Source organism: Chenopodium quinoa, unplaced genomic scaffold (assembly GCF_001683475.1).
Source record: "Chenopodium quinoa cultivar QQ74 unplaced genomic scaffold, ASM168347v1, whole genome shotgun sequence".
Taxonomy (NCBI): domain Eukaryota; kingdom Viridiplantae; phylum Streptophyta; class Magnoliopsida; order Caryophyllales; family Amaranthaceae; genus Chenopodium; species Chenopodium quinoa.
In genome coordinates, this window is record NW_018745569.1 from 1,433,870 (window position 1) to 1,447,019 (window position 13,150).

Sequence of the window (13,150 nt, forward strand, 5' to 3'; positions counted from 1 at the left end):
TTTCAATTCAAAGTATGAATCTTATAACCGCGAGAATGGATACAAACACAGGAAAACACAAGCAGCAGTACTTGAAAGAATTAGCTCAAATGACACAAAATGTAAAATAAAAATTAATTACATTGATTGATCAATAACAAGTCTCCAAAGAAAAAGAACCCAACATATCAGCTCTAGTTATACTCCCCAACTGGCCAACTATACAACAAAATTACCAACACTTCCTGTCTGAAATCCATAATCCACAAACACTTCTACACTACAATTCCAATCCAATACAATAGTAGGACTAATCTACTTTTATCATAATCTACCACTGCCAATGGACAGCAACCTCAAAACTTCCGCAATGCCACCTGTCAATTATCTCATTTTCACTGCAACGCCAAACAAAATAACCAAATTTTACAATCCTATTCAATCAAATCAATACATATTACAAGCATTGACCCTAATGTAGATTATAATGTAGATTAATCAAGATTTTGTAGCTTAAAGATTAATCAAGACCCTAATGTAGATTATAATGTAGATTAATCAAGATTAATGTAGCTTAAAGATTAATCAAGACGGTGAAAAATCACATTTGTCAAGAACTACATTGTCAAATGTAGATTACTTTTTTTTTTTTTTTTGAAGGAAACCGGGCAGCTCATTCATTAAATAATATCCAATTCCGTGAGTTCAAGGTAACTCTCCGGAAGAGGTGCAAACCGTACTGTCAAATGTAGATTATAATGTAGCTTGAGTCTCAAAGTTTCCAACTTTCACTAAAATTATTTGATTCAAACCCGAATTCAATTATGAAATGAGCGTCAACAACAGCTATATCACCAAAATTCAAAGAAAAATCAATCTTTCACATTGAATCAAATAATTTAATTAATGATCGAATTATACCTTTCCTACCTTAGGAGGCTGTGGAGTCTCATTAACTTTGTACATCTCCAGTGAAAACGCAGACAACCATAGGTTAACATACAATCTTTTGTGTGTTGTTTTGTTCCTTAGCTCTATCAAAACCATTGGACATTTCACCTAATTCTAATTAAAGCGAAAATTATAGAAAATTGAAAACATACTCGTATTATGTAAAAGAGTCGAAATTTAATTTCAATTAGCATAAAAAATAGAAGGAAGCCCTAAATCACAGATTAATTAGACCCAATAACTACATATTACAGTCAATTCAAGTTCTGATTATTCAAAATCTAAGCCTAATTTCATCGCACTAAGCGTAAATCAAGCTGAGCCAAGTAGGAGAGACGAGAGAGAAAGGGGGTGGGGGGAATTTCCTATGATATTGACCCCTGAATTAATGGAGACAGTAGCACACTCTGGGCTTTCTCTTTAAGAGAGTTTCTTACAATTATATGTAAATTAGATTCAAGTTATGATGAATAAGGTAAACATTGTCAGTCTAAGCTAAAAATTAATAGTAGTGGAGTGAAGCTCATTTTCTATTGCTGCTGATCAGAAAATTGGCATAATAAAACTCAAATTAGACAACAAAATAACTCAAATTGACACGCAGAAATATGTATATTGAAGTTGTAAACCATCGAACAATGGCTGAGATAGAGGGGACTATCATACCTTTCTACCAAGCTAATTAGCCCATCTACCATGTCTAGCAGAGTGACTTTCATCTTTGCCTGAATAAAGATCAACAGGAGGGAAGCAATAAAAAGAAATTAGGGAAAATAATAAAAAAAAGGGTAAAAAAATAGAAAAATGCAATCTTGAAACTAAATACTGTTCTTTTTAATTGTCTGAACAAGCATGTGAATTATCAAGCAATCTAATTAATATTTCAAAGGATATTTAATAAATCAAACTTATTATGCAAGATGCAAGTCAACAAAAGCACACTTATTTTATACACAAGACTATATATAACATGCAAAATTATAGTTGAAGCATTCCACATACCCATGAGAAATATGCTTAGTTAAGAATCAAATGCTGCTTACCATACCAAAGAAAAAAAAAAGCTGAAATTTGATTAGTAAAATCTCTTAAACGAGCTGCTCCTATGTTCTGCAAATTTAATATAGTAAATTATAACTTGACTCTCCCCTCCATTCACTCCTCTGTTTCCCAGGATGATCTCCTTCCCCTCTGTCTACTTCTCTACTCGTCTTTTTCTGATTTTACAATAGAGAGTATCTTTTACAAATTCTCTCTATCTATTCCTCAATTACACTCTATAAAAATAACTGCATTACAGAGCATTGGCACACGTGGGCAATATTGCAAATGGGAGAATATCTTCCCCTCTGTCATACGCCTACGCTTTTTGTGAGGCGTTAAGAAGCTTTTTACATTTGATTTCATGATTTATCATAGAAATCTACCTTCTCTGCATGTGCCAACCCTTTTGGAAGAAGATCAAGAATCATTGCTTGCCAATTTTTTTATCCTCTAAAGCAAAGCACTGAGGTCTGTCCAATTTAATGTTAACATAACAATTAGAGAAATGGAACAGATAACAATATACTGTAACTTTGAAACCTACACAAGACTGATATAAAAATCAGATCAGACCAAGCCATATAGTGAAATATATCTACCCCATTGTCAAACTTCGAATTGCCAACGAAGGAATCTCCATCGCAGTATCTTAGTTTGATGCGGTTCCAGTTGTAGAAGCCTCTTATCACTGTATATGAAGCAAACTTTGAATCAATATTGCAAAAATAAACAAGATTCTTTAAAATTAAATCACTTTCATATCCTATGCTTCAGGTTATTTTTTCACATAGAACATGTCTATTTACATTACACATTATAGATCATTGGAACTGGAGTATGATCATGCAATTTTTTGAGGTTACAGGAATTACTAGATAAAAATAACCTGCTCTTCGTCTGGGTTTGGTACAGAGAAGACAACAAAGCTCATATAGCACTGTAATTCTCTAGTTCTTCCAGTTTTCCCTTCAAGTAAACTAAAATTTCTCCATGTAGCCATGCTGCAAGCTCAAGCTCAAACTACCACATATCCTGCTTCTGTTGATCTATTACAAGCCTAAAATCAACATCTTATCCATACCAGAAACCACAACTCAAACTACACATCATGAACACCGCCATGCCAGCGCCTCTTGATTACTGTAAGCTATGGTAGAGTTTAAAACGTCATATACTGATATACTTACTGCTCACATGTACTGTAAACTATCATACCTCTATAGCTGCAAAAGTTAGATAGCCTCGATTCCAAAAGGCATAAATGAAAATGATATCACCACAAGTCAGGGGTATAGGGGAGGTAAAAAACAAGAGTAAGAATTCTTGAAATATAAATGGGTTGGAATTTAGGAAACATATAGGGACTAGGGAGGGTAAATAATTCCCCTCAAAATGGGGATAACTATTACCAAGCGCCCCCCCCCCCCCCCCACCCCCTTCCTCAGCGTAACTTTTTCCTCCCTAAAATATTTCCCTGCTTAGTACTCTCACGTGCCTCCTCTGCCCTCCTTCCCATCTCCCTCCTCTTATCCTCTCTCCTATTCATCTTTTTCAACTCCATTTTTGCTCATAGCTACTTATACTCTCTTCTCTCTCCTCTCCTTCTAGTTGTTGCTTATTCTTGATTTCTTCTTCCATAATTATTACAGCAGTACCGTTGCCAAACTATGAAAAATGAAATATTATCCCCTTAATTATTCCCCAGTAAATTTAGCCCCATTAAATATTACCCCAGTAAATTACTTCATGGAATCTAGGCATGCCCTTAAAATCTATATTCCTCACTTTATTTTCACTTAATTCATGGAAATAAGTTCAAATATGAGCCAATAAATAATGTCATGGTCTGAAAGGGCTACCCAAGTCCACTTTACATCTACAAAAAGTATAGATAAGTTTAATCAAATACGATCAGTCCAGATAACTAAACTCAAACTCGACCTAAGAAGCACCCTTTTTTATTTTATATATAGAAAAGAAATTATTGCTCCATTTTTTAGCAATGCCACCCTATCTCAGAGGATAAAAGGGTCGTTCAGATAGTAAAAATGGAACATGAAACTACATGATGTCAAATTACCTACTTATTTACCACCACATTTGCACACTTTCGCCTAATAACTTAGATGGACTCGAAATAATAGAACTCCAAAGATATCACCCCATCTATGTAGAATAAACGTGACTGCCTAATTAGCTCATACAATCTTAACTGGTTTTGCATACTACCACAAGAAAACTCAAGTACTAAAACCCAGGAAAACAACCGTTTAACCCAGAATTGGCCATCCAATGAACATATTAGCCCTATATAAAGAACTCTGAATTGTTACTGTAGCTATAATCCAAAGAGGGAACTTTACCCAATAATAACATTAATTTATATCTCATTTCAACACTAATTGAAACAGTTATTCAAAACACTTCTTACGAACATATTCCCAAACAAAATTTGACATGCAATTAATTATGCCAACATCACAAATACATAAAAACAATTCAGCAATATATATCCAACGACACAAAGTCATCATCAAATTAGAGAGAAAATGAGGAATACCTCATAGAGATTTGGTGACCAACTTATTGGTAGACAATGGATTACATATGACCAGTGGCGGGCTCAAGCTTGGAAGGGAATAAACTATAAACGGCCAGAGTCAGAAGAAACCATTTATATCAATAATCCACGCAACTATCTGATCTACCCCATTTTCTCTCTCTGCAATAAAATAAACCACATTAATAGCCCTGAGGTTGTTTTGTTCATTCATTAATAAGAGAAAAGACAGCAAGATGCAAGGTTTGGCAAGCAAAAGTTTTGCCAGAAACCCATATAAAACTGATGAGCAGCTAATTACCATGTAAACATATAAGATCAGTACACTTCTGGTATAACAAATTAATCTAATACATGCATATTTAAACTGTAATCAAAGGTTTACACTATAGCTAATACCTGCCACTAAGGAAAGTCACTTCAACATTTTTCTTTTCTTTTTTTTGTTAATTTTTTGTTAATTTTTTTTATTTATTTATTTTTTTTTTTTTTTTTAATGTAACTCTTGGTTTTTGAATCCGAAATATTACCACATACTCTACTGAAATTCTAGTTCATCTCATCAAATTCAAGCCCCAATATAAGCTCCCCTTGTTATACCCAAAGAGAGATAAAGTTGTATTATTTTCATTGATAAGTAACAAACCTCAAGCCAATATCTAGATGCTATTGTTTCTGCTGTCTTGAGAGTCCTATTCAAATCAGATGACTATATAGTGGATATATTAGACTCCTTTGATAGTCTCTCAGCAACCTTAAAAAAAAAGGATTATATTCAAGGACTCAACAAGATAACCTAGACCAGAGCAGAATAGCATAACTGACTTACTATGACGGCTTGTTTTCTCCCAACCTCATTTAGCTCATGTCAGTATGTCCTGGGATCATTAACAAAGAAGTAGAGATTAGAGTGATAAAATGACACCAATAAGAGCACCTGAAAGGCTGAAACAACCTTATCATTGCATATAAATAAAGCAAGGATTCAGCAGTATAATGAGAGTACTATCTAGGCATCTAGCAGGTTCTTTACAAGAGTAAAGTTTGTGCAATGCTATAGACTCTAGTCATTTTTTTTTTTTTCAGATAGGTTCTGCTTATGTTATTGAGAAGAATAGAAACCGAGCTCGGTAGACGAGAAATATAGCCCAAAATCACCTTGTGATATAAAGAATACACAGAATAGCCTGAATTTTGAAACAGAGAATACCGATGAAAACCGATAAAGGAAATCAAATACTTGTTTAAAGGCAAAAAATGGACATTATTAGCATGAAGTTTATCCTCTGTAATGTAATCCATGAATCTTACAGCCATTTCCTGCAAAACCCAAGATTCCTTCCCAAATTACATAGAACAATGCAAGCTTAAGTGCTTAACCAAACAAACAACAAATTTCAATGTTCAAATTCAAAAACTAAACAAATCAAACCTTATTCAATTCAATTCCTAGCTTCGATTCAACAACAAATCCGCTTGTTAACTCATATGAAGTTCTTCTTGCTTGAGAATATCAACGTTAATTGCACATAGAAAATTTTAGCAACAAATCAGCTTGTTAAATCTCTCATAACTTCACAAATATGACAAAAATTTCAATTATAATATGTCATTGAGCTCTTATCCAACAACTTTGAAAAGTCACATTTCACAATCTTAAGTCTCATCTCCACTAACATCCCCAACATTCTTAAAGGCAAAGGTTAAAGTGTAAAAAAATCTGATGTCCAATTCTTTAGTACCTCGTTCCATATCCCACTATTCTTTAGTACCTCGTTCCATATCCCACTATTCTTTAGTACCTCGTTCCATGTCCAGAAATCCAGGAGCACTAATGTCTTAAAATCAAAATAATAAAAAATTGCAGTATGAGTATAATTAAGCTTCAAACTGTAAATCTGATCCAACCCAAAGATAATGCTTACCACTTATCAATTTTAGCATTCTAAATAACCTAAGTAAAAAATTAAAAGCTAAAATCCATTTAAAGTACAATCCTTCCTACACATATAACTCAAATTGATCAGTATAACTACAGAAAATACCTATAAATACCAGCAATTACATAACCGCGAACTGGCCTTATCCATCACCACTCCATTTCTAGCCCCAAAACAACTCAAATCTCAATTTTCTAATCATCCAAGAATTCTTACTTATCTCTATAGTGCAACACATTATCTCTCACTTCTCAACCTTCCATGTTATCATAATCCACTTCATCAATCACATTGCAAACAAACAATACAACATGACATACACAACATAAAATATATACTACCTCCGTTTTTTTTTATGTGCAACTTTGGCACAAGTTGCGGTTCACGAGGCAAAAGATTGAAGGGCAAAGATTAAGAAAGTATAATGGTGATTAATATATTATAGGAGTATGTAATTAAGGTGGAGAGAGAATGTTTGGTTAATTAATCAAACCACCCACTGCCACCACCATGCCCAGCCACCACCACCGCTGGCTTCACCAAAACCACCGCCGGCTTCACCACCACCACTACCACCCCCACGAAACCACCACAACCAACCCCACGAAACCACCACCACCCTCACGTCTTTCCCTCCTTTTTCCAGCAGCCCCCTCCCTAACCAAAAAACCCAGAAATCTATCATTCCCCTCCACCACCACCCCTAACCACCTCCAACCCAGACCACCCACCCCTCAAACCCACCTCTAACCCAGACCACCCCACCACCCAAACTCACCTCTAACCCAGACCACCCAAACACTCTCAACTATACACACAGATCCATCAAAACAACACTCAATTCAATCCAAAGTTAACCTCAAAATAATAACTCGAATTCAAAAAAAAAAAACAAAATTAAAAATTTCAAAAATCAAAGAAAGAAACAGAATGTTAATCCAAAGTTTTCAGATCGTAGTGAAAACAAAATCAAAAAAAAAAAAATTGAATAACAAAAACAAAAACAAACCTCAAAATCGATCGAAGAAACCAAGTTCTGGAAAAACAGAACACAAAAATTCCGATCTAAATTAAGATCGGATAAATTAAACACCGTACAAAAAAAAAGAAGAGAGGGAAAGAGTGAGATCTACCAGTTACTGAATGAAGAAGAAGAACGAGGACCCGAAAATCGAAAAAAAAAACCCAGAAAGCCGGTGGGTGGGATGGAAGGTGGTTGTGAAGGAGGAGAGAGAATGGTGGTGGGAGGGGCGGTGGTCGTGACTCTTGAGGGAGGAGGGTGAAAGAGATGAAGAGGGTGAAGGTGAAGAGGGTGAATGGGTGATGGCTGGTGGGTAGAGAGATGAGTAAATGGGTGGGTAAAATTAGGTTAATTATTTTAGATTAGACAAAAAAGTTATTGTGTTTAAAATAAAATAAGGGTAATATTAAGAAAATTTGAATTTTTAAGTAAGGGCAAATTTGTAATTTTTAGGGTCTTTGTTTACTAAAAATAGAAAGAAAATAGAAAGTTGCACATAATTATAAGCGGACTAAAATGGCAAAAGTTGCACATAAAAAAAAACGGAGGTAGTACTTCATATGCAATGTCTATATTTACCTTGTCCACCCAAAAATATATATATTCAGCAATGTATGGATTGTTAAGCTTGGAAATCAACTCCATTTGAACATAACATCAAGACCCTTAAGAAAAATTGTTAGGTAATGAGGATTAAAAGCTTTAGATGAAATAAAAAAAAATGCCTAGTTTCGTTAATTATTGCTATGCTTGTTGATGAAATAAAAGCCCAATTTTGTTAATTATTGCTATGCTCATCTAGTCAAAATGCTAAGCCTAAGCTGGCCCCTTTTGTGACGATCATTACACACACATCTATCTTATTTTAATTAATCAAATTAAATAGAAACCGTGCCAAAATGTTATCATGCAATTCAAGTCTACTTTCAAACTTCAAAGGGTGGAAATTAATGGATAAACAGTAATCCACCATCAAGCGCCTCAAGATGAGAGGTATATACGCCATTCTTCTTCATAGCCTCTAGAAGGCACAAAAGGAGAATAGAGTGGAATTGGCTATTTTCCCAACAATTAACCGGATGATTCAGTACCTATGGAATAAGGATACTACTTAAGCAGAGCTGGTCAAATCAATTAAGGTTATTTAAATAAGTAGAAATTTTCATGTTAGCTGCATTAAGATATTAATTAGATCCTTCATACAGCCAATCATAAGCACATTGGTTTCTAGTCATGATTATTTATATACATACATATAAATGCAATTATGTATGCAATTACAACAATTAATAGTTTAACACATAAGCAATTTAAAGAAAGGAGCAAAAAAGGATAAAATTAGTGAAATAGTACCTGTTTTATCCATTTGATAATAGGTTGATCCAAATTAGCCTAGTAACTTCTGGTGGCTTGTCCTTAGCTTTCTTCCCATCCCACATGTAAATGTCACCCGTCGATGTAACTGCGCCATGCCAATACTTACCAGTAGAAATACTGACAACTTTTTTTTCCATTAAGATAACATGAATGCATAAACGATGGCAAACGGATAAAGAGGTATTAATAAACTAACATTCTGCTATAACATTGTGGTCAAATAAAAAACCTCTAGTGTATTTGGAATACCAACCTGCTGGCATTTGAGGTCAGGATCAGATGAAATCCAGTAAAAAAGTGCATCGTCATCAGTTAAAGCGATGCTATGCACCATTCCTGTGGCAATAGAAACCACGTGAAGCCTCTCCATTCTGTGAAACTTCATTAAAGCATTCCCATTTTCTTCAAATTCCTAGCAATAATCACACGTCTCGGTGTTACAAGTCGATGACCCCAAGTGAACACCTACAGCCAAGAGAAACGATGAAAATTTTACGAATCCAAAAACTATGCCAGCTTGGTTAAACTTGCATACCTCTCCAACTGCTCCTAGACTATGATATTTTGCAGCAGATACTGCCGTAAAGAACTTTCCTTTAAAATATTCAACCAACCTAGGAGTATTATTGGAGCTTAAGTTAGATGTACCATAACCAAGTTGCCCTTCCTTGCTGCAGCCCCACGTTAATACTTCACCAGTCTCAGAAACAGCAGAAGATTGTTTATTTGCCGCAGCAACAGCCACTATTTTTGACTTAAGAGAACTAACCCCTCCGAGGAGTTGGTTGGGTGTCCACAGAAGCATAGCCAAGTTGGCCCTCTGAATATATAGTTCACAAGAAAATCAAAGCACGACATACATAGTTACAGCAGAGGCAAGAAAAAAGTAAGAACATGATTCTGATGATAATGCAAATTTAGGCAAACAAACATAAAATGAACAAACTCAGAGAGTAAATGCAAAGCAATTTACACCCACTAATCACTAATTTTACACATCTATTGGATCCCCAAGTAAAAACTTCACCACTTTCAGTAGCAATTACTGTGTGGTGTTTAGCAGCTGCAAGCCTGCAACTGCCTTGACACGTCGAGAACCAAGGCCTGAAAACACTTGCCTTGGTGTTATAACTGCAGCTTGTCCACTACAAGAAGACAACAATATCAGAATCTCAACATTATACTAGGGACCCACAGCAGCCAGAGCACAACACAAGATGCAAAGGTAGTTATGATACAATTACTGTGGTTGCAAGCTCATCAACTTTCAACATTTCAATGTTAAGCATCAAACAATTAAGCATTCATCTATAAAAGGGCAGGAAAATCAATGCACTAAGGACAGATTCTACAGCTATCAGCAGTAAAAAGTAAACAGATACAGTGTTTAGTGTTTACAATGCATAATCACATTCAGAGGGGTCTTATTAGAGCAATTCGGGATTCCAAAAAACAGGTTCAAATATTCAAACATTACTGGTGAAACAAAATTAACCCTACAGCCTCATCTCCCTTGCCACATCATGTAGAAACAGTCCCAACAACCACACCATTTGCTGCTTCAGGCTACAGTAAGGTGTGCGAGTACTTAAAAAAGTGATTTGCAATGGATACACTCCTGAGCAAGGTGGATGACCATTCATCATTCCACACAGTACCTGGCAAGATGAAAATTGACCAAAGTCCAAAATGTTTCCACTATTTATCTTCGTTGATTATTTTAGATATATCGGCTCACTAATTTACTTGCTTTCTTCCTATACTCGAGCCCTCTTATCAGCATCTCCAGTAACCAACCCTTGGTCCTTGTCGAAAACCCCCTCACAAAACAATCCCTTTTGCAGCCCATCAATTCTTCCATTTTTCATTATTTTAAAATCAAAAGACCTAAGAATTGGACTTCTCTAGGTAATATGCCCTTAATTATCATGAATCATAAAATCATAACCATGCAATATCAAAAATTATTCTTGATAAACATACAAGACTAAATTAGCCAATGGAAATACTTCAACAAGACGTAAAAATTACAAATTACATGATGATTACTTAAAAGGAAGAAATGGAAGAGGAGAGGGAGAAGGAGGGGGGGGGGGGGAATCAGAGTCTTTACCTATGAATGTCAAACTTGGGATGTCCAAGGCAGCCACGCCTTCCAAACCCCCAAGTATAAAGCTCCCCACGGCCAGTGACTGCTACACTAGGAAACTTTGAAGCAGAAATCAACTAAATAAATGAACCATGAAGTGCGTCCAATTTGCAAGGTAACTTTTGTATGTGAGCATTTCCAGTTCCAAGTTGGTAATTAGTACCACTTCCCCAACTTAAGACTTCAGTAGTAACTGTGCAAGAAAGAAAAGTACAATTGAGTCATCCAATCATATCAATGCAATAATTCCTAACAACGACCACTAAGAGGCAAAGCCACAAACCTGAAGCATGTTGATTGCCCAGAATCTGCGACAAAGGTCCAGAAGGAGATCGATAGGGGTTCGTGATTTGAAGTCCTCTATAGAGATTGATGCACCAGACTGAAGAAGGACACCTGCCACAGCAAAGTGGCCAAAATAAAGAGCCCTATGGAGACTACTCCATCCTAAAAGACAAGCCGCCTAAGTAAGAAGAACAAGAGAGCAGAAAGGAATCTAATGATCATCCATTCTATTAAGCATTCAAATTCCTTTGAATAGTGTTATTAAGAAAGGACATGAACAAAGGATGACAAAAAAGAAAATAAATGTTTCCTGACATCAGTGCAAATCAGCAACTGACCCGCACATGCAAATCCAAATGATGCATAATACACATTGACAGATACTAGAAAAGTGGTTCAAGTTAGATTTTGTTTCACAATGCATATACTAATACCCGACTCCCAACTTAACTAGAATAGAAGGTAAATCTTATAAAGACAGAGTAAAGAGGAATAACTCACCCTAGCGTCAGGGTCAGCACCTGCTGCACGTAATCTCCTCACAATAGGAATGTGATTTCTCCAAGTAGCAATGTGAAGAGGAGTAAGGCCAAATGCATTCCTCGAGTTGATATTACCACCATTTTGTTTCAGTTGAGTTAAAGCTGATTCGACATCAGCTAAGCAGCCTTCCTTCACAATAAGCCATATATCTTTCTGAGTTCCTCCTAAAACAGATTTGCGCCCATGGCTTTGAGGACTTTGCTTATGCCCTCGAGGTGAAAGAGAACCTTCCATCGACAGTGTTTGGAGCCAAAAAGCTTCTATGATTTTTTGAATGCAAGCCAAAAAGCTTCTATTTGAACTAATGAAATTTGAATCCAAGATACTTTGACCAGGAATAGCCTTTAGGAAATTGAGAACAGAAAATGGTACTTCAAAACCAAAAATAAGTCGGAAAAGAGATAGCAACACAAGGGCTGTCAACAACACAGCCCTTGACCTAACTGTTTTCTCATCATATTCTACAGTAGCAATTTTCATGTTAGCTGCATTAAGATAGTAATTAGATCCTTCATACAGCCAATCATAAGCACATTGGTATATAGTCATGATTAATTATATACATACATATAAATGCAATTATGTATGCAATTATAACAATTAATAGTTTAACACAGAAGCAATTTAAAGAAAGGAACAAAAAATGAAATTAGTGAAATAGTGCCTGTTTTATCCATTTGATAATAGGTTCAAACTGCAATGGACTCGCCCCTGACAACACACAACATAGCAAAAAAACAGAACACAACAGAGCAAAAAAAAAAAAAAAAAAAAAAAAAAAAAAAAAAAAAAAAAAAAAAAAAAAAAAAAAAACAATGCAAGAGAAAGGTGAAGCTGTGATTAAATTAACGTTTCTTACAAAGCTTGGTAGCTTTACTCTCCAAAAACAGTGATTTAACTCTCCAATGAATGCACAAATAATTACTTCCTACCCTTTCCCTTGTTTCCACCATCTTATATATACAAGATCTAACCTAGATAAACATCATTCCTAAGTTAATTGATTTGGCGGCCTCCTTGTCAGTTGGTGTTTTTGTCTCCTTCTGATTAATTACCAGCTACCACTTGCTCTTGGCGTGTGCTTGCTTGAGACACGTTGCCACTACATAAAGACGCCTATACCACAAAGTCCAGCATACAGCCGCACAAGAAACATGGGAAAAGTCTCAGAAGTGAGTACCTCAATAAACTGGTCGTCACGATAATCATCGCCGTCCGACTCCAACAAGTAATATTCTTCTGGAGCTGTCTTATCTTCTGTTAGACGTTTATCTATGTAATGGAAGTGAGTCACTCGCAAA

General features: G+C 35.6%; 1 long non-coding RNA gene and 1 pseudogene across 3 annotated transcripts; both read right to left on the reverse strand.

Annotated features, from left to right (window-relative positions):
- Positions 1-71: 71 nt before the first annotated feature.
- LOC110716393 lies at positions 72-7,936 on the reverse strand. 3 transcript variants are annotated; one of them, XR_002510483.1, is made up of 6 exons: positions 5,364-7,936; positions 4,535-4,696; positions 2,574-2,662; positions 2,358-2,444; positions 1,597-1,655; positions 72-377 (listed from the first exon to the last, which is right to left on the reverse strand). It is a non-coding gene; the product is annotated as an uncharacterized LOC110716393 (long non-coding RNA). The 3 variants fall into 3 exon arrangements; XR_002510484.1 differs by having other exon boundaries at positions 4,535-5,288; XR_002510482.1 differs by having other exon boundaries at positions 4,535-7,936.
- Positions 7,937-8,853: 917 nt separating this feature from the next.
- Positions 8,854-12,623, reverse strand: LOC110716370 (annotated as a pseudogene).
- Positions 12,624-13,150: the final 527 nt, after the last annotated feature.